The sequence below is a fragment of the Colobus angolensis genome, unplaced genomic scaffold, assembly GCF_000951035.1.
Source record: "Colobus angolensis palliatus isolate OR3802 unplaced genomic scaffold, Cang.pa_1.0 Scaffold196, whole genome shotgun sequence".
In the NCBI taxonomy this organism is placed as follows: Eukaryota; Metazoa; Chordata; class Mammalia; order Primates; family Cercopithecidae; genus Colobus; species Colobus angolensis.
The window spans coordinates 5,863,346-5,888,909 of record NW_012115110.1 but is presented as its reverse complement, the minus strand read 5'-3'; the positions used below and the strand labels follow the sequence as shown (position 1 = coordinate 5,888,909).

At 40.4% G+C, this 25,564-nt stretch overlaps 1 long non-coding RNA gene across 1 annotated transcript in view; it reads right to left on the bottom strand.

Moving 5' to 3' along the window:
* LOC105510967 overlaps window positions 1-1,484 on the bottom strand; it is a 9,052-nt gene extending 7,568 nt beyond the window's left edge. The window contains exon 1 of the long non-coding RNA XR_001001644.1: window positions 1,212-1,484. This is a non-coding gene — a long non-coding RNA (uncharacterized LOC105510967). The remainder of the gene's footprint in view (window positions 1-1,211) is intronic.
* Window positions 1,485-25,564: the final 24,080 nt, after the last annotated feature.

The following is a 25,564-nucleotide window of genomic DNA, read 5'->3' as shown; positions in this document are numbered from 1 at the left end:
TCAATGATAGACTAGATTAAGAAAATGTGGCACCTATACACCATGGAATACTATGCAGCTATAAAAAAGGATGAGGTCAAGTCCTTTGTAGGGACATGGATGAAGCTGGAAACCATCATTCTGAGGAAACTATCGCAAGGACAGAAAATCAAACACCGCGTGTTCTCACTCATAGGTGGGAATTGAACAATGATATCACTTGGACTCAGGGTGGGGAACATCACACACCGGGGCCTGTCATGCGGTAGGGGGATGGGGGAGGGATAGCATTAGGAGATATACCTAATGTAAATGATGAGTTAACGGGTGGAGCACACCAACACGGCACATTTATACATATGTAACAAATCTGCACGTTGTGCACATGTACCCTAGAACTTAAAGTATAATAATAATAAAAATAAATAAATAAATAAATCTGAAAGGAAAAAAAAAAGGCGGCAAAGGATAAAATCATTGTTAGCTCACACATTAAAAAAGAAAATAACGGAATATATCTTCTTTAAGTCTCCATCCCTAGGGATGAGAACTGCACCTGGCAAACAAGAGGACATTCAACACGTAGTATCTGTTAAAATGAGTAACTTCCCAAAAGTACTACGTGGAAGGCGATATAGTTATTATAATCAAGTTCTGCGGAAACATGGTGTTGAAAACCTTACTGAAGCTAACTATGTGCATTACCTTCCAGGAGCCACATACATCCTGAGGGCTTCCCCGATCAACCCCTCATCCCTGCGACACAGCCACAACCCAGCACCACCTTCCCACGCCTGTCAGCGAAGGCCCCAGCCCTGGCAGGCCCAGGGACTACGCGACGGCGGGCGGGGCTTCCGGTCAGGTGGACGCTCGGAAGTTCCCAGGTCCCCGGGGCGCGCCCCTCCCCGTCACGTCCCCTGTTCCCCGCGTCCACGCCTGCGGTTTCCCCGGGCCTGGGAAGCATCTAGAGTCAAAGGCGCAGCAGGCGGAGAGGCCTCACACCGCCCAGGGGCTTCCCTGCGCAGAGGCCGACACGGGGCCCAGGGACGCGCTCCTGGGGTCCCCCCTACGACCGAGAGCGCAGCCAGCACCCGCAGCGACCCCCCGAGCCCGAGGGGCGTGGGAACCACGCGGGCAAGCCGGCTGCCCTTCCAGCCCCAGGACGCTTCCCCATCAGGCCAGTGCTAGGTGGGCGGTCGGGACCCGGGGATCGCAGCCTCTGGAGCGCTCACCCGGGCGGCGCAGGCCAGGGACGCCCATGGACAGCGCGACCTCCTCCCATTCCACACACGCGCCCACGGCCAAAGTACGCATGCTCGGCACCTGGGACCAATAGGAATTTCGGTCCGGGGGTAACTGGGGCCAATCACAGCGCGTCTAGCGTGTGGGCGATGTCTCCTCCTGTTACGCGTGCGCGGAGCTGCTGCTTTGCGCCGTCCTGGGTTTTTCAGCGACTGGGGGAGGTGGGCTGAAGGCTTGGCAGCTCTGCCTCACTGAGCGGGCTCAGCCAGCGAAGGTGTTCCTGGAACGCCAGACACTTAGGATGGGAGGTTCTTTCATCTGGAAGAGGGCCCTGGCGTCTGGAGCTTCCCTCCCTTCTGTCCTGCTGAGTCGTCCCCGCGTCGTCTGGGGTCTGCCCCATCACGATCGTGTTATTTTACTGTTTCATTATTTCTCTCACTTTCCTATTTGTTAAGTCAAACTTTTTCCTTCCATAGACATGGCCCCTTAGAAGGCTACCCATGCCTCGACGTATCTGACATTTGACGTTTTACCCAAATAATTGGCCAAAGTCTATTGCCTTTTTTAACTGCTATTTTCTAAAACTAGTCTGATCCTAATCAACACAGTTTTTTCAACAAGCATGTAAATGTGCATATTCTAGACATGCGCAGCCTGAGTTTAACCCATCTGCTACTAACTTGTGTTGTCTCAGAAGATTATCTAACCCCGTGCTTCAGTTTTCATATATAAACTGAAACTTTATAGACTCACTGGTGGCCTGTAAGCCTTAAGCCTATCAGAGCTGTGCCTGGCACGTGGTGAAATGTTCAAAAGTCACTATTGTTATTAGGTGCTGGGCAGTTTTCTAGGCCTTGGGATATAGGGATCAAAGTCCCTGATGTTCTGGTGTTTATAATTTATTGTGGACATTTCGCTATCTTTTTGGGATACAGATCTTAATTTTCATAAACATGGATAATTTTCATTGAGTGCAATGTGACCTCAAATGATACTTTTGTAGTATTTCATCATTATACTTATATTCTTTTTAAAATTTGGGTACTGTTGAGGGAAAGTGAGAATGACATGATTTTCATAACTTGGTAGAACCTTTTTCATTCATCTGGTGTTGCCACACTGGGGCTCTGGGTGCTTTATGAATCATGTTCACAAGTCATACTTGTGTCTATGGGTCTTTTCACTATAACCACCATAGTTCAGGGTGAGATTTTTCACACCGACTGTAAAAGATTATCTGCAGACAATGGTAATGAGCTTGTCTGGTTGGTGACCTGTTGTTTTCCCAAGTACATACTTGAAAGAGAATGAACAAAAGACTAAAACATGGGTGAATAGATGTTTTGCAGTGAGCTAAAAAACAAAAGTTCACTTTACAAGAACAATTGCTTGATATTCTACAGCAGTTTTGCAGATTTCTGAAATGGAAGAAACAGATAGTGATGGAATGCTGCTAAAAGAAATACAAGAAAATAACACCTTTGGTGCTTGTTAATCTCATTTTGAATTTTTTTTAAAAAGCTGTCAATTACATGTTTGGTGACTGCCTTGAAAGTTCTGATTCTGTTGCATGTGAATCCACAAGGAGGCTTAGGAAGCCTGATGGCAGAATACAAATTGTCTTAAAAGAGTTCATAGATATTCACAATCTTTGTATTGAAAGAAGTATGATGAAACTCCCCAGGTCCAGTTAGGGCAGCGCTGGGAATACAAGGTGAGAAATTGGAAGAATTTACCACACACAAAAAAATGGTATGTCTGTATTAGTCCATTCTTGTATTGCTATCAAGAAATACCTGAGACTGGGTAGTTTATAAAGAAAAGAGGTTTAAATGGCTCACAGTTCTGCAGGCTGTACAGCATGGTGCTGGCATCTGTTAGGCTTCTGTGAGAGGCCTCAGGGAGCTTTTATTCATGGTGGAAGACCAGCAGGAGCAAGATAGAAAAGCGGTGGGGAGGTGACACAATTTGCAACAACCGGATCTTGCAGGAACTCTGTATCAGGAAGTCAGCACCAAGCCTGAGAGATCTGCCTCCATGACCCAAACACCTCCCACTGGCCCCTGCCTCCAATATTGGGGATTAAAATTTAGCGTGAGATTTGGTGGGGACATATATTCAAAACATATCAGTGTCATTTTATGAAATATTCTGGGCTGAAAAAGGGGATCTACAAGCAACTTTTAAAAAGAAGATAATTAACATCTCTCAGTTAACAGTTTCTAACTTGAATCCTAAATAGGCCAAGTGTGCAGCATACTTGTGGTTTTTGATCAGACACTACCTGTGATCTCTCTTTTTCTTAGTTCTAATAAAGAAATAGATACTAAGTCTTAGAGAGTTTCTAATAATTTGGGCACAATAACTTTTTTTCGAAACAAAGACCTAGAGCAACATGTTGCTGAACTTTCTGAGCACGGAAAGTCAAGTGATACAGAAAACTGACTCCTGGGCCAGGGACAGTGGCTCACGCCTGTAATCCCAGCACTTTGGGAGGCCAAGGTGGACACATCACGACATCAGGAGTTCAAGACCAGCCTGACCAATATGGTGAAACCCATCTCTACTGAAATACAAAAATTAGCCAGGCATGGTGGCGTGTGCCTATAGTCCCAGCTACTTGGGAGGCTGAGGCAGCAGAATTGCTTGAGCCTGGGAGGCAGAGGTTGCAATGAGCAGAGATTGTGCCATTATACTCCAGCCTGAGTGATAGAGCAAGACTCCGTCTCAAAAAAAAAGAAAGAAAGAGAAAGGAAGACTGACCCCTTCAAAATCCATTTTGAATGTAATAGCAGAAAGTTGTTTTCCCCCTTGCAAATTACAGGCATATGTCAGAGATATTGGGGATTCAGTTCCAGACCACCTCAATAAAGTGATTATCACAATAAAGCATGTCAGATGAAGTCCTAGACAGCATCTCATTCCACATAAGGCTATTTTGTCTACACTGAAAAACTGTTGTTCAGTGTAGCCACCTTTATCAATGATCTTCTGGATAACTTGTGGCAGTGTCTACATTGGCACTTGCTGCTTCACGTTGCACTTTTATGGATGGAGACAGCTTCTTTCCTTAATCCTCATCAGCCAGTGTCTGCCAGCTTTAAACTTCTCTGCAGCTTTCTTATGTCTCTCAGACGTCATAGAAAAGAAGAGAACTGGGGCTTTGTTCTGGATTAAACATTGGCTTAAAGGAATGATATGTCTGATTTGACCTATCCAGACCGCTAAAACTTTCCCCAGATGAGCAAAAAGACTGTTTCACTTTCTTCTTATCCCTATATTCACTGAGGTTGCACTTTTAATTTTTTTCCAAGAACGTTTCCTTTGCATTCAAAACTTGGCTAACCCTTTGGAACAAGAGGCCTAGCTTTCAACCTATCCAGCTTTTGACATGCCTTCCTTGCGAAGCTTAATCATTGCAAGCTTTTGATTTAAAGTGAGAGACTTGCAAGTCTCCCTTTCGCTTGAATGCCTAGAGGCCACTGTAGGGTTATTCATGGGCCTAGTTTTAACATTGTGTCTCAGGGAACAGGGAGACTTAATGGGCGGGAGAGAGATGGGGAACAGATGATTGGTGGTGCTGTCAGAACACACATATTTACCAATTCAGTTTAAAGTCTTATATGGGTGTGGCTCTTGGCACCCCCAAACAATTATAATAGTAACATCAAAGATCACTCGCCACATATCATCATAACAGATATAATAATGAGAAAAAGTTTGAAATATTGTGAGGATTACCGAAATTTGACACAGATACACGAACTAAGCACATGCTGTTGGAAAAATGGCGCCGATAGACTTGCTCAATGCAAGGCTGCCACAACCATTCAATTTATATATACATATATATGTATATAAAAGACAGTATCTGTGAAGCACAATAAAGCAAAGTGTACAATAAAATAAGTATGACTGAATAAACTTAGTCCCTCAGGTTTTCAATTAATAAAACCACTTGGGAAAGTCAGTTACTTGCCATGAAAACCTACATTTTGTTTAGAAAACTAGAAAATATGCTATTCCCTCATTTTTATTCTTTTCATGCATAATATTGTTAAACTCTTAATTCATGTTCACTGATTAAATATAATCTATCTGACTTATGCTAAACACATTTAGCTCTCATGTTCTTCATTAGTTTCAAGATAAGCTGGTTATAACTTAGACTAGAATAATTAATGTTTGAAATGTTGATGTTTCAGAGTCCAGGAATGCTTTATACTCAGCAATGTTTTGACTTTCTTTTCCATAATCATCTAAAACAGAAGTCAAGTGGTAAAGCATTTGAACCAGAAGAAAATAGTTAAAGAAACTTAACCATTTTATGGAAAGAGAGGCAGGCAGTTTCCAGAAGAGCAGGATATTTACTGACCTAACCAATGTTAGTCACTTTGGACATTTTCTTAAGAGGGTTAGTTTATAATTTTATATCAAATCAAGTCTACCTAGATATGTCAGATGGCTGGATCTCAGTTAAAGGAAATATATAGTGAGGATAAATAAAGAAACATAGATCATATTATTTTGGAGATAAATATTTATAATCATTGAAGTAAGCAGAAAATTATTTAAACTAGCAACAGAAGATTCTTGTATATCGATGTGAAATTTTGGAGAAACATAAAAATACAAATCAGTAAAAAGGAACTTAATGTAGATAAGCTTTTCTTTGAGGTGGCAAGGGAAATTGACAAGGGAAACTTCTGACTTTAAATCACAGAAAGTATGCGAGTTTCATTTGATCCGATATAAATATTTCATTGTCAGGTTGAGACACAGGACAGGAATGGCAAGAAAGGCAGGAATGAAGGATCGGGGTAGAAAAGGCTCTGAAGTTGGGAAAATTGAGTCTGGGTCCTTTCATTGTCAGATGGTTCTATCAAGAAGGGACAAGAAGAAGGAAAGAAACTGCTATTATTTTCTTCTTTAATGCCCACCCATGTCAGGCCACGTACCAGGTACTTTCATTACATGCCAACCATGTGACTTGGGACAAGTTAATTCTCAAGTCATAGTTTCCTTGGAGATGATACTAGTAGAATTGTGTGAGAATTAAGTTATTCAATACATGTAAAACACAAACATGGTAGCACATGTTATTTAGTACATGTAAAACAAACATGGTAGCACAAAGAAAGTATGCTGTAACTATTAATTATAATGACTATGTCTGATTTTGTCACACTATGCTGGTGCCTCACTTTACCTTTGGGGTCTGTTTATTCATCAGCAAAACTCAGGGAGAGGGGGGTTAGGTTAGTTGATCTCTGAGATTATTCATAAAATGTTCTGGTTCTTGTGTTTTAGAGAGTGAAGAAGGCAAAGAGAATAAGACTGAATGGGAAAGAGACTGGATAGATTCTAATATGTTGAAGCACCCAGTTAAGTAGTCTGTCTACTTGGAGGTTAGGTTTTAAAGCATGTTTTGTTCACTTCGAAATCAGATTTGAAAAAGATTTCCAGTTCTTATCAGATCTGTGCTATTGAAAATGATGTTTTGAACCTTTAGTCTAAGATATTTGTAGGCATCGTTTTGGTTAGAATGTTCATGAACCTTCAGAAAATGTAAAGTATGTACCATATACATGTATTTTTTTTTCTGGAGACAAGCTCTACATTACATTTTTTTTAAAAGTATAGGTGACTTCCCTTCTAAATCCTAATAATTACTGATTTAATCCCTTCTACATACCCCATTTGATACCCCAGAATTTCTTTCATAGCACTTACGGTGGGACAAAAATATCTTTATACTGTGACACATCTCTTCCCCACACCTCTTTGTTATCCATTTTCCAATTCTGGTCCTTTGAGATTTTGGATTACCTGCACAATCTATTAGCTTATGTACATATATATACAACCCTGATAATTTCCTTCCAGGAAAAAGAACACTTGGGGGCATTTTTTGAAGTTCTACCCACAGAAAGTGTTTATCTTGCCATAGTCCTTCACGGTTCCTGAAGAATGGGGCTGCTGAAAGGTTTTCTTGGATGGGGCAGTAATCTTGCAGTTCTCCACTTTTAGGTGATGCCAACATGTTACATAGAATTATCCGTAAGCAAGACTCAGTATTTTCCTCTTCCATCAAAATGTTACAGTATGCTTGCATTGAGAGACAACGGTTAATGCAGCAAGAGAGGAGCCATGCAAATCTGAGCCTCTTACTTTTACCTTTAGGTCTTGCTTGAGACCAGTCTCATGTATGAAACTACAACTTGTAATGGAGTGCTGCTATCTACATGATTCATTGCTTGTTTTTTCAGACATTTCCCAGTTCTTGAAGGGCAGAAGAAGTTGAATGTTTACTTAGTGGCTCAGAGTCACACATTCTGTCTCTACTTCTTCTTCTTTTGATAGCTCCTGTAGCACACCAGGAGCTATCAAAAGAGAACACTGTGTGTGCAAATGATGACAAAGCTTTGCTCCAAAATCCTGAAGTTTTGCATTGTGCTTCTACAGCGACCTCCCAAAGGTTCTAAACAGCATTTGCATCTGCCACAAATACGTCGAATACTTTTGAATCTGCTAGGTCATGAGGCCCCAGTAGCAGATCAGTTTGTATGACAGCCCAGACCTATATGTAGAGCAGTATTTTCCTCTGGTCACCATTCAATACTGATAGCTTCTAAGATTTCTCATTCAAGAGGTAGCACACTACAGATCCAAAGAGGCCTTTGCCTTGTATCTCAGTGTGCCTTCTGAACACTGGACCTCTCACCAAGACATCGAAGAAGGTGGCAGCGTCTTGCATTTTTAGGTATTTAGTCCTGTCCCTGGTATACATGTATGTCTGTGGTCAGGGTGTCTGGGATATTTGCGACTTTGTGCTCACTGGGTCTGCTCAGCACAGTAGAGGGCCAGCATCATGTCCTGTGGAATGCAGAGGTCACCAAGATTCTCATGGATTATATTATTACATAGAGAGTTGATATAGTCTAGAAGTTAGACAATTTTGCCAACTGAAAGCAAACTATTTCAGTACCCTTCATTAAAAAATACAGCCATAAAAGCATTCACCAGATTTATAGCCCCGTACCTGGTAATTGACTGTATTCATTTTTTTCAATGAAATAAACACACACACACACAACTGAACAACAGTTACCATTGGAGTCGCCATATGATTAAGTTTATGATATTCTATTGCTGTTTTCCAAGATCCAAGTCTCCTGCACAGCCCCTGCATCCTTTAGGTTCCTGATGGAGGCTCTAATCTCCACATCTCTTCCATGAGTGTGGTATTGCTTTTATTACTTTGGTAGTAGAGACAGTTCAACTTCATATTTCTTCTGTAATCGTCCTCAGTCCACAAATCAAGAAAGCCATATAGAAATATTTCCAGGTCTGAGTATTTTGATTCCAACTTTGCATTTTGAAATTGGAGAAAAAAAAATACCACAGAATAGATTTGGGGACCTTCTGGCCCCATGTGAGATAGAACTGTGCTTAAACTACGTTAATCAATTCTGTAAACTCATACTTTGACTAATGAACCACAACAACACTTTGGGTTCCTAAGAATAAGTATCACTTTAGAGCCTATGAAGAGCATTTATTTCTCTTCCACAAAGCACAGTAACCTAGTAAAGAGTTTCAGGTACTTTGGAAATGAATAAGAGGAAGATTTAAATTCTTAATTTCTGACTGTGTAGTATTGTTCCTTCCCTAAAGAGATCAGGCTTCCATTTCATTCAAAAGGGTCTTGGCCTGTGAACAGGGCTATAAACTCTATTGTGGTGATTCAAGTGAGACATCCATTTGTTCACTAGACATGAAACCTTTCTGTTTGATTATACAAATAAATAATTTAAAAGGCTTCCATTTTCCAAATCTTTCTCAGATTCTTTCTTTGAACTGTAAACTTGATTTTTAGCCAACTGCGATGGTGTGTGCCTCTGGTCACACACCATGTGACCTTGAGAGGCTGAAGCAGGAGGATTGCTTAAACCGAGGAGTTTGAGGCTGCAGTGAGCTATAAATATGAACTGCCTTCCAGCCTGTGCAAAAGAGTGAGAACTCATCTCTAAAAAATAAATAAAATAAAAATATTCGAGCTTCTCAAGGAACTGGGATATATAGTTTATAACTTTAGCCAAGTTGATGCAGCACAATCCAGCAAAAGATAGGTGCGTGGTTGATCACAGTTTAATATGATGTGCACACTCACACTGAAGTTCATACAAAACACTACGGTATTATACTAGAATTTAGGGCTTAAAGAAAGTCAGAAAATGATACATGGAGTGATTTGTGGGCTGAATTTTGAAGGAAAGTAGGTGACGGGAGTGATGGAAGAGCATTTCCGGCAGCATTCCAGATACGACATTGACAAATGATGAATAGATTACCATAACTAGAATATGCGATGCATTGCACGCAGGGTAGATACTTGAGCTGAGGCTAGATCTGACTTTTTCTGGCCTAGTTTGAAAAACAATCTCTAGTCCAGCAATTGTGCATGCATTTTATAAAGATAATTTAGGCTGGTTAAAATTTACCTACACTCATCAAAATAGGACACACACATTGAGATTTTAATTGAACATTGATTCCCTATTTTGCATTGATTAAATTCATAGGACACATGAACAGTTTAATTCAGTTACTTTTTCCCAAACCATAATACAACTGGTCAAATAGTGTTTTAACCATTTGAACAACTTTCTTTTTCTGATTAGATATTTTTTCTTTTTTTTTTTTCAGAAAGAACATTAAAACTAGATATGGATTTGTGTGTGTGTCTTTGTGAATGGTGATCAGTTATTAACATGTGAAATGCTTTCACTTCTGTCTGTGTGAACCACAGAGTAGGCCTTCACCTTGAGGCCTAACAGGATTTAACAACACAGGATTGTGATGTGTTGTGTTATATGTCATCATAGGTAGGACATAGTACCCAGTTGGGCTAGCTGTGGGTCAAACACCAGTTGAATTATTGCTATGAAGACTGATATTTTAGATAATATTAACATTTCAATCAGTAGACCTTGAGTAAAGCAGATTACAAACCATAATGTGAGTAGGCCTCATCCTGCCAGTTGAAGGCATTAAGATATATGACTCAGGTTCCCCAAGGAAGAAAGAATTTTGCGTCCAAACTGCCTTCAGGCTTGAGGATGTAACATCAATTCTTTCCTGGGTCTTCAGCCTGCCAGTTTAACCTGCAGATTTTATGCTTGTCAGCTTCCAAAATTGTGTAAGCCAACTCTTAAAAATAAAATCTATCTCTATATATACACATGTCTGTTTCTCTGGAGATAACTGACTAGTACAAAAATAAACCAAATATTGTTTTAAAACATCAAGTTTAAAAGCTTTTTTTGGCACAAAGAAGTTACTATTTAATTTTTTAAAAGAATTGTGAACTTGAATAAATCATTGATAACTTATAATCAAGACTGGATTATTTATAGTGTTGGGAACAATATTGGCATGCATAATTGAGTTTAAACATGATCTCCAGATTCCATTTTTACCAGCAATTTTCAAACCATTTACCAATGAATCAATTGACTCTAAAATGAATAGATTTTTTTCCCTATTTGATATTGTTATAGGGCTACAAATAACTATTGAAATGGCAAAAATATTGAAATAAAAGGGAAGAAAATATCATCTCCAAGTTGATGATAAACACTGGATAAGAAATCTAAAATTAAACAAAATAACCAGATGCATTGGTTCACATCTGTAATCTCAATGATTTGGGAGGCTGAGGTGGGAGAATTGCTTGAGGCATGAAATTCAGGACCAGCCTGGGCAACATGGTGAGACCCCATCTGTACATAAATCAATTTGAAGACAAACAAATAAAATTTAACATGGAATATACATATTGGAAAAATAAGACAGTATTGTTATCATAGCAAAAAATATAAATGCACAAATTTACGGTTATGAGTTGAATAGTGTCCCCTAAAAATTCACATGATCAAGTCCTAAACCCTAGTACCTCAGAATTTAACTTTATTTGGAGATTATTTCTTTATAAAATGAGAAATTTGGAGACCAACCCCAGTGTAGGGAGAATGCCATGTAAAGATGAAAGCAGAGATAAGATTCTTCAAGAAAGCCAAGGAATACAAAACATTGCCAACGAACCACCAGGAGCCAGGGAGAATCTTGGGCCAGATTCTCCTTCAACTCTGAAGGTACAATAAACTTGGATTCGTAGCTATGACACAATACATTTCTGTGATTTAAGCCACCCAGTTTGTGGTACTTTGTTGTAGCAGCCCTACCAAAGTAACTTAACAGTATCAGTCGATTTTTCTTTAATAAATATAATGAAGAAATGTACTTGTTAATTTCCTGATTACTCAACTAATCTTAGTGTTCTAGATTGACTATCCCTTTTTTGAGTATTTGTTTTTCCCTCCATGTATAAAGGTTTTCCATTCAGTATCCAGTTGGTCAAATTCTTCAACTCCTTTAAGTCTTTGCTCAAATGTTGTTTTCTGAATGACCACATATTCAATATCACTACTCCCCACCTAGCATTCCTGAACTCATATTTTTTCCGTAACACTTATCGGTTTCTAACATACCCTATAATTTTCAAATTTTCATGATTATTGTAATTGTCTCCCATTACTATGAAACAAGTTCCACAAACCAGTTATATTTCTATGGCTTTTATTTATCAATCTATCCTGAAAGCTGAGAACAGTGCTAAGCAATACTATTTTTTGAATAAATTAATTAATAACTGCCTTATGAACTCCTCAATGAGTAGAGTGACACCTTTTTCATTTGTGTGCCCAGCACTTTATTAAACACCTAAACACAGTCCACACTCAATCAGTCATTTTAGGATGAATATGTGACAAATTGTCTTGATAAGCAGTCAAAATATGAAAAAATTTGTTAAATGAAGAGAAGGAAAAACTGTATTACTGATGATCCAAAAGAAAACAACGGATTAATCTGCTTTAAATGAATTGAAGATGAGAAAACTGACAATCTGACTTTCATAATTATTTGTAAACTCTATTTTCAATTGTTTTTAATTAGTTATTTACAGAGGAAAGTGGGTTGTCCAGGTGTATCACTGAAGAAAACAGGAACCCCAAATAATGTGTTTGGTAATAAATCTAAGTTTCAAAGTCAGATCCCTTCTCTGCACCAAAATCTCTCTTAAAAACAAGTGTATGTGCTTAGGGATGTACCTATACTGCTTTATTACCTTAAAATGTTAATCAGTTAAAACCCTTTTTAAACAATTATACAAGGGAGTTTACTATAAAGAAGTAAATGTTTAATGATTAATGCCTAAAATAGAGATACCTAAAATAGAGATGCTGTAAAACTTGCTTTCAATAAAATGAAAATTGAGGAAACAAGAATCATATTTCCAAATTAGAATGTAAAATTGAGCTCCTGAGTGAAGACCGAACTGTATGCCTTCAAAAGAGAAAACTATACCCCTTCATCAATGGGAACTTTGAGCAATTGTTTCACCAGTTTTTAATAACATGGACATTAGTATTGTCCACCCCAAATGATCCCAATTTATTTTCTGTTTGTGAATAAACTATTATTAATCTGTCCCCAGTTGTCACAACGAACTTCCCTGTTTTTCTCTTCTTAGGGTCATAATCTCATATTGAAATCATCTAACATGACATCCACTTACCATGTATCTAAAAGTATTCTTACTGCAACAAAATCGTTTTATGAGCTATTTTTTAAATAAAGGAGACTCAAACATTGGCTTAAATTCTCCTGGCTTGAAATGCTTTGAAGATGTGAGCTAAGCATGAAATAAACTCTCCTGTGGTTTAAAAAAAATAACACTCATTCACTTCCTGGTGATTAAAGATAATTTGCCTGGAAGAAATAAAAATCCTCTCTCTGTGCTTAATTGAAGGAGAAATCAGTTCTGCTTACCTTGAAGAGAAGTGTTTTGTGGAGGTCGGCACCTCTCCCTGTGAGCAGGCACTGACTCACCAGCCAAGTAACAGCCAGGCTGGGTGACTTTGTTGGGCTCTGTCCCAGGACAGTGAGAGCCTGTTTGGCAGGGTCCACACGAGAGTTCCCTGGAAATGTGAAGCATCTGCCCTCGGTGCTCTCTGGTCTGATTACATTTACTCATGCAGATAATTCATACATGTAAGTGGCAGTCACAGAACAAGTGAAATAAAGACAAATGGAGATTGGGAATAAGATATAGTTTTGTAAGAGATCCTCAGACTTTAACACAAAGACAAAGAAGGACTATAAAAGAAAAACAAAGACCAAGAGTAAGTTCCTCATGTTTCATTAGTAACTCATTAAAAATATTTAGGTTACATTTACGTATTTAAAATTACCATGGATTAGTGAGCCCTTCTTGTTTGTCGGCTGTCTCCCTTCCCCTAGCAAAATATCATGAGAGTAAAGAAGCAAACTTGTGTAGCCTCAAACCTAGGAAAATCTGTCACCTAAAAGATGAAATTCACATGAATGCTGCACAAATAAGGTATGCCTTATTCTACATTATACAGAACTTCAATGTATTGCGTAGAATTGTGTTATCATTGATATATCAACTCAGGGAAATGGTTAAGTGTTGATTGTCTGAAGATTAATTCTAAGAGGAGTAAGTCCTGGTTTACACTTTTCATTGTCCTGGCATAAATATAGAAGGCTGTTTCCCACTCAAAAGCATTCCACTTTGAATTATAAATTATATTGTCACTCTATTTATAAAATACTCTGGTCTGGGTGTTTCAGCAAATTTGCTCCAAAAGACTGCAATATTTTTTTCCAGTAAATGTCATGTCACAATTAATCATTCAACACTATACTTTAAGAAATTATTTCGAGGTGCTTCTGCCTTTTCTTTACCCTGGTCCACGTCTATCCTTTAGTTTCTCTGAAGCAGTTTCTTCCCCAAAGAGGTAGGCATCAAGGCTTAAGCAGTGAAATGGATTATTCTCTAGCTGAAGATTGAAGAGGACGTTTGATAAGAACAAAATAATGCTGTAGTTTAATATATTCCTTCTGTTAAATCTTATTTTTTAATACAAATTTAAACCTTTGAACTATATTGGTATGTGTAAAATATTTCCAGAATTCTTGAATTCAAGTTAATGTTGTCAAAATTATTTTCTTTAATCTTTCCCTTATAAGTATTTCCTATACTCCTTTTAAAATTTTACTTTTATTTCAATAGTTTTGGGGGTACAGATGGTTTTCGTTTACATGGTGATATTGTTTGGCTGTGTCCCCACCAAAATCTCATTTTGAATTGCAGCTCCCACAATTCCCATGTGTCATAGGAGGGACCTGGTGGGAGGTAATTGAAACATGGGGGTGGGTCTTTACTATGTCATTCTCATGATAGTAAGTCTCATGAGATATGATGGTTTTATAAGGGGGAGTTTCCCTGCACAAATTCTCTCTTGCTGCCGCCATGTAAGAGTGCCTTTCAAATTCTGCCACGATTCTGAGGCCTCCCCAACCACATGCAACTGCGAGTCCATTAAACCTCTTTTCTTTATAAATTTTCCAGTCTCAGATATGTCTTCATCAGCAGCATGAAAACAGGCTAACACCCATAGATAAGTTCCTTATTGGTGATTTCTGAGATTTTGATGCACCCATGATGTGAGCAGTTTACACTGTACCCAGTGGGTAATTTTCTATCCCTCACCCTCTTCTCAATCTTCATCGCTGAGCCCTGAAAGCTCATTATATCATTCGTATGGCTTTGTATCCTCATAGCTTAGCTCCCACTTATATGTGAGAATATATGATATTTGGTTTTCCATTCCTGAGTTACTTAGAATAATGGCCTCCATATTCCTTTTTATGACTGAGTAGTAATCCATGCTGTATATATACACATTTTCTTTATCCACTAGTTGGTTGATGGAGACTTAGATATGTTCCATATCTTTACAACTGCATATTTTCTACACTCTTAGGTGCTATTTATGATTTCAGGTTATTTTAAAAAATAAAAGCAGCATTCATTTTTAATTAAAAAATATAATCAGTAAGCATAGGCCATACTAAAGAAAATAATTTTATGAATTACTCCTAAATGCATGTTGTAAAGAAACTTACATATATCACCAGGCAACAAATAACAGTAATTTCTTTTTCAATCTTTTTGTTGTTCATCTTCTCAAAGCCAAATGTTTCTGTAAAGTTTGGATTTTTTTCTGAATAATCACAGTGACTATTTTACGTTAGCATTTTGGAAACAAAGTTGTAAAACAAAATTCTTAAATTAGGTATAATTTCTTTTTTGTACATGAATTTTTATAAGAAACTGTGAAATTCACAAGTAAATATGCTATCCAAGCATGTGTGATGAAAGCTGTATCTCCATACATATGTCCAGGCACACACACATGAAATCATTCCGCAGGCTGACATATGCTCATGCCTATTTTCAGCCTTGCTTAGTTAGCACATCTTCTGCTCATGTGTATCCATAAGAATAATGTACAAAGGCACCCTCAGATCTCTCACTCACTTTCATTGTTGATTAGAAAGTAGTCCCTGCCACTGTGGGAGGCCGAGGCGGGTGGATCACAAGGCCAAGAGACTGAGACCATCTTGGCCAACATGGTGAAACCCTGTCTCCTCTAAAAATACAAAAATTAGCTGGGTGTGGTGGCGGGCGCCTATAGTCCCAGCCACTCAGGAGGCTGAGGCAGAAGAATCGCTTGAACGCAGGAGATGGAGTTGCGGTGAGCCGAGATCATGCCACCGCCCTCCAGTCTGGCGACAGAAAGACTCCATCTCAAAAAAATAAAAATAAAAAATAAATAAATTAAAACTAAGATAAAGTGATACTTGCTTTATAATTTCTTTGATTAACTCAGAATCGACACAAATTAGATTTGTGGCAAATTGCACATTAGCAAGAAACAGATTTTTAAATATTTAAATAAAAGAAAACAACTTGCATTCTTTTTTATTCTTTCTGGGGACATTGAAGCCTCTCTTCTACCCCAAAATCACACAGACTGTATCTGTAAAATGCAGGCCTAGGGAGGTACTTTCTATCTGAAGGTTCCATGGTTCAGTGGTGAGTTTAATTATTTCTTTTTCTTCCTGTCTTTCGAAAAGGATAAGGATGCTACCGGCTTAGTTTCAAGTGTCTTCTGTCTAACAAATGGAGCTCCCTTATTCAACTGAAGACCACAGTCAGAGGCCAGGCATTGTCTTGGAAGGCCACACTGTAGGTGGCCAATGTGCTCCCAAATGTCATTTGGTTTCTTGACTACAGTAAACTGTATATACTTAAACACGTTATTTCTTACCTACTTCATAGGATAACATTTGTCTGACTATTTTTATTAAAATCACACTTAGTTAAAACACCCTAAAAATAAATTTTGGAGAAAGGCAAGCTCAGGGTGCTTTGGAGACATCAGAGGGACTTTTCTATGGAAGGAGAAGGATGTAGGGACAAATCTACATGAGAAATATGAACGGGGGGAGCTTTCATGGATTGGAAAGTGGGCATGACGTAGACACACTAAGGTACACACTGAGGTCATGGTGGACAGTACATTAAACACCATCTCTGGACCCAAATCACACGCTCTCCAACAGTGACCTTGTTTAACAAGCTCTTTAGTGATCACCCCTTCCTCCTCCCTCGCTTGTTCTATGATGTTCTTCAGAGCTCTTAGAGTAGCGAGATGAAGTTCCCTCTGGACATTTTTCTTCTCCTTTAGTTACTCTAAAACTTTCCTCAGCCAATCCCTATAAATACTTGCTCACCATTCCACATGCCGGTGAGAGACTCCATCTCTCTACTTGGGATCCAAAGCCACTGGAGAGGAATCCTGATTCTGTTCTTGAGTAGTATTTGGATAATTCATGTGTTCTTGACTTACTGTGCTTTTTTGTGTGCTTTGGATGCAGAGGCCCTGGGTCAGATGGTGCAAGTTCAGACTGTGGTGCTAAATTCTGAAGTCCAATTCATTATTTCTGTCTTTAGGTGAGTGTATGTTATTATTCTCAATGTTATTGGCTCCTTTTATAGTTAAATAATGCATTTTAATTATTCTACTAGTAATATCTCCATTGGTAGAACTCAGCTTCACCTACTAAACCACATGTCTAATTCAATTGCCCCAAAAAATGCCTAGTTGTCCCTGAAAGTGTGTTCTAACAGGTATAGTTGTTGTCTACACATTTCCATTCATTTTGAACACTGAATATTGTTGCTATAATTATTCTAATTGCCCTGTAAAATTCTGACACTTGCTTATTAAATGGGAGGTAGAAATACAGAAAATAGAATCAAATCCAGTTGTTAGACTTTTAAAAAAATAAATTGAGGCCCAGCGCGATGTACTCATGCCTTGGGACGCCAAGGCGGGCAGATCATGGGGTCAGGAGATCCAGACCATCCCGGTGAACATGGTGAAACCCCATCTTCACTAAAAATACAAAAATTAGCTGAGTGTGGTGGCACATGCCTGTAATCCCAGTTACTTGGGAGGCTGAGGCAGGAGAATCGCTTGAACTCAGGAGGCGGAGATTGCAGTGAGCCAAGATCCTGCCACTGCACTCTAGCCTGGCGACAGTGAGAATTCATCTCAAATAAATACATAAATAAATAATAAGTAAATTGAGATGTTCCACTATGTAGGTAATGTCATATACAGGTTCAATACATTATACCATCCAACAGAATGTTGTGAAAATAACATTTGAGGCAGAGGGGAAAGTATCTCCTGACTTCTAGAAGCTGGCCTAACACTCACAGCTAGAACAGGCTATTCTCCCATTGGAGAATATCAGAATACATTATCAGAATACCCACCTCAGACAAGGTTACTCTGAGACTATAGTAAGACAGAGTGAAACAAAGCAAGGCCACCTTGTAATTCTGTTGAAGCAGAGACAAAAACAAGGTCACTGTGCCTCCCAAGAATGGTATACACTCCCTGCTCTCTGCTAAATGAGTGACTGCTATTTGTTTTTTTTACCTCATCGACCTCCAGCTTTCTAACAACACCTAATCCAGAACAAACCTCTTAGAACCTCCCCAAATGACCTACCCAAATCCAAATCCTACAGTAGGTTCAGTTTATCACTTTCCTCCTGAGACACCCATGATTCTCCATGGTATGTGCTCACCTAACTTGCCTAACCACACGTGTGTTCCTGGTGGTCTTGGCTTTGCTTTACTTGTTAAAAACAATATAATTGAAAGTCTATGTGATTCTCAAGTTTCTCTTGTGCTTGCTCAATTACATTAACAGCTTTGCAGAATTTTGTCTGCTGTATCTTCCTGCTTTTAAGTTAATTATGAGGCAAGAACATTGTAAAGCAGTGGCCTCTTCTCGACATACTTGCCTTCCCTAAATGGTTTCCCTAGTAACCTAGAAAGAAGAGAGTAAGAGTTGGTCCTCAAAGCTAACAGAGTCACCAGGCACTGTAATCACTGTAGTTGCTAAAGCAAATTTAGGTCACTAAAATCACTAAAGTGCATTTTATTTCAATTTTCTAAAATAAAACCTTTTCCAAGTTCTCCTCAAAAGCACTAAAATCATTTAAAAATATATTCAGATACCTGTTTGAAGGCAAAAATGTTTTCACGTCCTGCGTAAAACAAACATGAATAAAGATATATAATATTTGATATTTTTTTTCTCCTCAGGCCTAAGTTTTCATACAGAAAAGCTCTTTCATTTGTCAAAGACCTTATGTCACCAGTGGTGAAGAATTTCTGCAGGTTAAAATATAGAAAGATGTGTATTTTTCTAAAAAGTGTAGCAAATTGTGCTGATCATTTTTGATGTTAGCAATAGCAGGTTAATGTGAAACCAGATTAACACAGTCTGCTGGTGCGTTTTATTCACACCAGTGTGCCATAATTCAGAAGCTGCGTTCTGCCACGATATTCTGTGTAGAGTTACTGTGGGCGGAATTGTGTCGTCCCCATCCCCACCCACCAAATCTATATGTTGAAGCCTTAATTCACAATGTGACTAAATTGAAATAAAAGATAAAGTCAAACGGATGACAGTGGTGGTGCACTGTTGCCATCATGCAGGCCACTTCAGGGAGGGCACTGGGAGGAGGCAGACAGCTGGCACTCCAGCGGGGCCGCTGCAATGGGTCAGGCCAGATTGTGCCACTGGGCGAGGGGGAAGCTCCGGCCGCCCATGAGTGCTGGGACCACAGCGGGAGCTCAGGGCAATGTCGCTCCTGCCCCAGGCCCAGCAAAGAAAAGGAGACACTGTCCCAGGCTGTGAGGGTGCGCAGCTGAGTGTGGTGCTCCATGGAGCCGGGCGAGCCATGGACAAGCAGGAACTCTGCCCCTTCCAGGTTGTCTGGATGGAAGCTCCCTAGGTGCCGCAGCAGGCTGCCCAAGGCAAGGCTGCAACCCAGGCACCCCTGTGCTCTCAGGAGCCTGGAGTAGGCACACAGCCCTGCCCTCCTGGGTGGGGCTGCAGCCGCCCAAGCGTGGCTGCAGATCCTGGCCTCCCACTCCACGAAGCAGGCAGCAGCCTGGTCACCATTCCCCCACCCCCATTTGCACAGCTGCAGCTGCCCAAACCGTGGCTGAAGTACCCTTGCAGGCTCACAGGTGCATGCTCCTGCTGCCTGGCCTCTCCTCACTGCCAGCACCAGCTCCCATCTCTGAGCGGTGTTGGGGCCAAGCCCGGGGGCTGTCACAGACTAGCTGGGTGTGTGCACGCTTGAGGCAGTCCTGACATGTTAGCGCCCTGCTGCTTTGCCCCACTCTGGACTTTGGGAACGGAAGAGTGTAGGAAAGGAAGCTGAGTGGGGGCTGAGGGAGGCTGGGTGCTGGTCTGCAGGTGCCCCTTAGTGCCAGCAGCCTGGATGCCGTGGATGGCCCTGGGAGACAGACAGGCTCCTGGGCAGGAGGGGGCAGGTGCCCAGTGAAGCCTCACCTTCTGGCCGGCATAGACCTGAAGCCTGGGTCTGGCCTGCCAGTCCTGCAGAAGGAAGAGGAAACTCATGGTGCTTCTTCCTGGGCCTGCCCACAGCTGCCCATGGACTATTCGGTATGTACTTCCCCCCTCTGGGTCCCATAAAAGCCCCAGGTTCAACCAGAGCAGGGCAGAGGTTGCAGAGACTATAGGTTATCAGCTCCAGAGAGGAGATACTGTCTCCACTGATAGCTGAAGACAAGGGGACAACCTGCTGGCAGTGCAGAGAGGACCCACCCTCTCCAGGGCCTCCTGTCTGCTGGTAGCTGGACACTCCAGATGACCTGTCTACAAAGAGGGGCTTCCCACTATGGGTCTTCTCTAAGCTGTTGTAACACTCAATAAAGCTCCTCTTCATCTTGTTCACCCTCCACTTGTCTGCATACCTCATTCTTCCTGGACACAGGACAAGAACTCCAGCAGAGGCACCACTGGTCACAGAGGTTTCCGGCCAGAAAAGTGACACTCCAAAGATCCCATAACAAAAAGAGGTAATAAGGGTAGGGCCTTAATCCAATAGGACTGGTGTCTTTATATGAAGAGGAAGACACCAGACCCCACTCTCTCTGCATGTCAGAACACATAGAGGAGGAGTTTCACCAGGAGCCAAGCCCTGCTGGAACCTGGATATCAGACTTCCAGCCTCCAGAACTTTGAGAAATAAATTTCTCATGTTTAAGCCACCAGTCTATGGTATTTTGGTATGATTTCCTGAGCAGACTAATATAAGGGTGATCATTAAGCTGTTCACAGTGACCCCTTCCTCATTCACTCTATTAAGAACAAGTGTTATCTAAGTGGCTCACACCTGTAATCCCAGCACTTTGGGAGGCCAAGGTGGGTGGATTACCTGAGGTCGAGAGTTCAAGACCAGCCTGACCAACATGGAGAAACACCATCTCAACTAAAAATCCAAAATTAGCCAGGCATGGTGGCACATGCCTGTAATCCCAGCTACTCAGGAGGCTGAGGCAGGAGAATTGTTTGAACTCAGGAGGCAGAGGTTGTGGTGAGCTGAGATCATGCCATTGCACTCCAGCTGGGCAATAAGAGTGAAACTTCATTTCAAAAAAAAAAAAAAGAGATTACCTTCTTAGAAAACTTTTTACCATTTAAGAGAAAACAGAATATTATAAAGATTTTCATTTTTACTGTTTTTTTCTCTACTTTTCCCAGCCTTCTTAAGCTATAAATTATGTACAATAGAGTTCTCCAAATTTAATTATGTACTTTATAAAGTTTCATCAATTGTATATAAGTGTGTAACTACCACCCAATCAAGATATAGTATATATCCTTCAGCTAACGTATTTCCCATGTACCCTTGTAATCAATCCCCTACCTCTAATCATCAATACTGAAAAGGCAAGTAGTAATCTGCTTTCTATCACCACAGACATTTTTTTTTCTAAAAAATGGTGGTGTAGGTCACACAAGTTGAAGTTATAAGGACAGAGAAGTGTAAGGTTATTTTATCGCTCAACTTTCATGAAGAAGTAAAAAGATGTTCCTACTGGAACATCTATTCTTTTAAATAGTTTTTTTACATGACTTCAAGTAAGCCCACAGAACAAATTTTAGGTTTCCCTTCTGGGATAATCAAGGAAGTTCCTACAACTTTCCTTCCTCACAAGTTTACAAGAAATAAACAGAGCATTAAAAGAAAGGTTATAAGATTTCCAGTGAGACAGATAACATATTCTTGTCTCTTTCCCTCCTCCTCCCTGTAAAGTACAACTGTAAACCCTGAAATAATTCAGGACACAAGTAAAAGAGGACTGAAAAAAAGAAGAAGAAAATGAGCTCATTTGGAACCCCAGTGATATGGTTTGGCTATGTCCATACTCAGATCACATCTTGAATTCCCACATGTTGTGGGAGGAACCCAGTGAGAGGTAATTGAATCATGGGGGCGAGTCTTTGCCATGCTGTTCTCATGGTAGTGAACAAGTCTCATGAGATCTGATGGTTTTATAGAGAGGAGTTCTGGGCCGGGCGCGGTGGCTCAAGCCTGTAATCCCAGCACTTTGGGAGGCCGAGACGGGCGGATCACGAGGTCAGGAGATCGAGACCATCTTGGCTAACATGGTGAAACCCCGTCTCTACTAAAAAATACAAAAAACTAGCCGGGCAAGGTGGTGGGCGCCTGTAGTCCCAGCTACACGGGAGGCTGAGGCAGGAGAATGGCGTGAACCCGGGAGGCGGAGCTTGCAGTGAGCTGAGATCTGGCCACTGCACTCCAGCCAGGGCAACAGAGCAAGACTCCGTCTCAAAAAAAAAAAAAAAAAAATAGAGAGAGGAGTTCTTGGCCGGGCATAGTAGCTCATGCTTGCAATTCCAGTCCTTTGGGAGGTCAAGGCAGGTGGATCACCTGAGGTCAGAGTTCGAGACCAGCCTGGCCAACATGGTGAAATCCTGTCTCTGCTAAAAACACAAAAATTAGCCAGGCCTGGTGGCAGGCACCTGTAATCCCAGCTACTTGGGAGGCTGAGGCAGGAAAATCACTTAAACCTGAGAGGCAGAGGTTGCAGTGAGCAGAGATCATACGATTGCACTCCAGCCTGGGCAACAAGGGCAAAACTCTGTCTCACCAAAAAAAAAAAAAAAAAAAGAGGCGTTCCCCTGAACAAGTTCTCTGTCTGTTTGCCTGCTGCTATCCATGTAAGATGTGACTTGCCCCCTCTTTGCCTTCCACCATGATTGTGAGGTCTTCCCAGCAATGTGGAACTGTAAGTTCAAAAAACCTCTTTCTTTGGTAAATTGCTCAGTCTTGGGTATGTCTTTATCAGCAGTGTGAAAATGGATGAATACACCCAGGAATACAGGAATCACCCTCAGACTGAAAAGGAGAACTTTTCTTTCAGTACTTGAAAAACATTGCCCCAGTTCCTTCTAACTCTCATGGGCTTATGTACAAAATCCACTGCTATTCCAGTAGGTGTACCTCTGTAGACAAAGTATTATTTCCCTCTGGCTGCTTTCAATATTTTTTGACTTATTTTTCAGGAGCAAATTATGATGTATCTTGATGTAGTTTTTTTGTGTGTTTGCCTTAATTTGGATTTTCTCTACTTCTTGAATCTGTGGTGGTATGTCTTTTAACAGGTTTATGAAGTTTTCTGGCATTATTTCTTTAAATGTCATTTTAGTTCCACTTTATTTCTCATCTTTTATGACAACAAATATGTTGAGTCTTTTGTTGTTGCCTCACAGGTCCCTGAGGCTCTGTTCCCTCATTTTTGTTTTTCCCAGTCTATCTTCTCTCTATTGTTCACACAGGATGAATTCTACTCATCTGTCCTCAAGTTCATTCCATGTTACTTCCACTCCTTTATTGAGCTCATCTAGTGAGTTGCTTACTTTTTGTTTTTTTAATTTGCCATTGTATTTTTCAGTTCTATAATTTCCACTGACTTTTTTTAATAACTTCTTTTGCTTTAATGAGATTTTTCTATCTTTTCATTGGCTCCAGAGAATGTATAGTAAGTTGCTGAAGCATTTTTATGATGGCTGCTTTAAAATCACTGTCAGATAATTCCAACATGTTATTAATCTTAGTGTTGGTATCAATTGATTTTTTTTTCCATTCAAGTTGCAATATTTTTGGTTCTCAGTATGACGGGTAAATTTGTGTTGTATCCCGGACATTTTGCCTATCATGTTAGAAGACTCGTCTAATGTAACTATTTTATTTTAGTAGGCAGCCACTCTGATCAGGTCTAGTATGCAGGACCTGTGATATTTTTGAAGGCTGTGATTCCAATGACAGTTTACTTTTTAGTTCAGCAGATGTCGCTTTATCTGCTTGGTTTACGTAATGCCTCCTGAGCCATGCTTGTCCCTGGTGCTGCCTGATGGAGTAAAAGGGTCTCCCTAGACTATATGCAGGCTGTCTCCCTGTGGGAGAGAGGAGTCTTAGGCCTGCAGGCACCAAGAGGATTCCCTGGATGGGTACTTGCTATGGCAAGATCCCTCCTGCCCTTCGGGATGTAGAGGACTTCCTGAGCTGGGTGCTGTTACCTCTTGGCTGCACCAGTGTTGTGGGGTGGGGGAGTGGAGTCTTAGTTCAGTGGAGTCAAAGAGTCTTCCTGGGCCAGGTTGCTCACTGTCTGGGTTGGGTTCCCCTCTCTGGTTCCACCTGCACTTCAGTATTTCTCAGCAGAGGAGTGGACTCTCACTTGCAGGAAAGAAGAGAGATTCCTCTGTCTACTTAACATTGGTGGGGGTCCTGATCACCCCATTGTTAGTGATGTTGAGATTGCCTGATGTTGTCAGTGGGGGAGGAATATTTAATATGGGGGGAGGAATGGACGTTCTGTTGCTACATTACAGGTCATGGAGTACCAGGCCTGGGTTGCCTTCTGCGGGGTGGAGGGTTGGATGACGTCCTGCCACTGTGCTTTTCTCCAATCCTGATGTCCCAAACTGGTTCCCCTCCCTGTCATCTTTCAGAAGTCTCCCTTGGTTGCTTCTTACACTATCCCCAGGGTTTAGAGTTTTATTTGGTAAAGAAAACAGGGAGAAATGGGTCTAAACCACCTTCTCAATATCAAAAACCCTGATTTGCTTAACTGAATTTTCACAAATGTGCCATGAGGTTTGACTTAGATGCCATGCCTTGCACAAAAATTAACTTGAAATGGATCATATACATCAATAGAAAGCAATAGAAATTATAGAAATAACAAGCATAAGACAAAATTTAGCAATTCGGAGTTAAGCAAAAAAATCTTACATTTCAGATTAAAAACATAATTCATAAAAGGAAAATTGGTAATTTATGTATCATATAATTTATAAAATTGATGTGTTATCCTGTTAAGCTAATGTCAAAGAAAGCTATATGCTGGGAGAAAATATTTATGAACCATGAATCCAACAAAGAAATAGCATTTAGAATGTATAAAGAAATCTTGATATACAATATTAAAATAAAACACACAAAAGCAAAAAAAAAAAAATCTTACCAGCAAATGGACAAAAGACGTGAAGAGATATTTCACCAAAAAGGATATACCCATGTCAAATAAGCACATGAAAAGAGGTCCAAAATATTTCACCAGTAGAGAAATGCAAACTAAAGCCATAATGAGATTTCACTACACACCTATTAGAATGGCTAAAATAAAAATACTTACAACAGCAAATGTTTACAAGGATTCAGAGAAACTGGATCCACATACATTACTGATGGGAAAGTAAAATGCTACAGCCAAAAACAGTTTAGCAGATTCTTACAAGACTAAACATGTAACTGACATACAACTCAGCAGCTGCACACTTGGGCATTTATCCCAAGCATACTACTCGGCAATAAAAAGGCACAAACCGGGCCAGGCGCGGTGGCTCACGCCTGTAATTCCAGCACTTTGGGAGACCGACGGGGGTGGATCACGAGGTCAGGAGATCGAGACCATCCT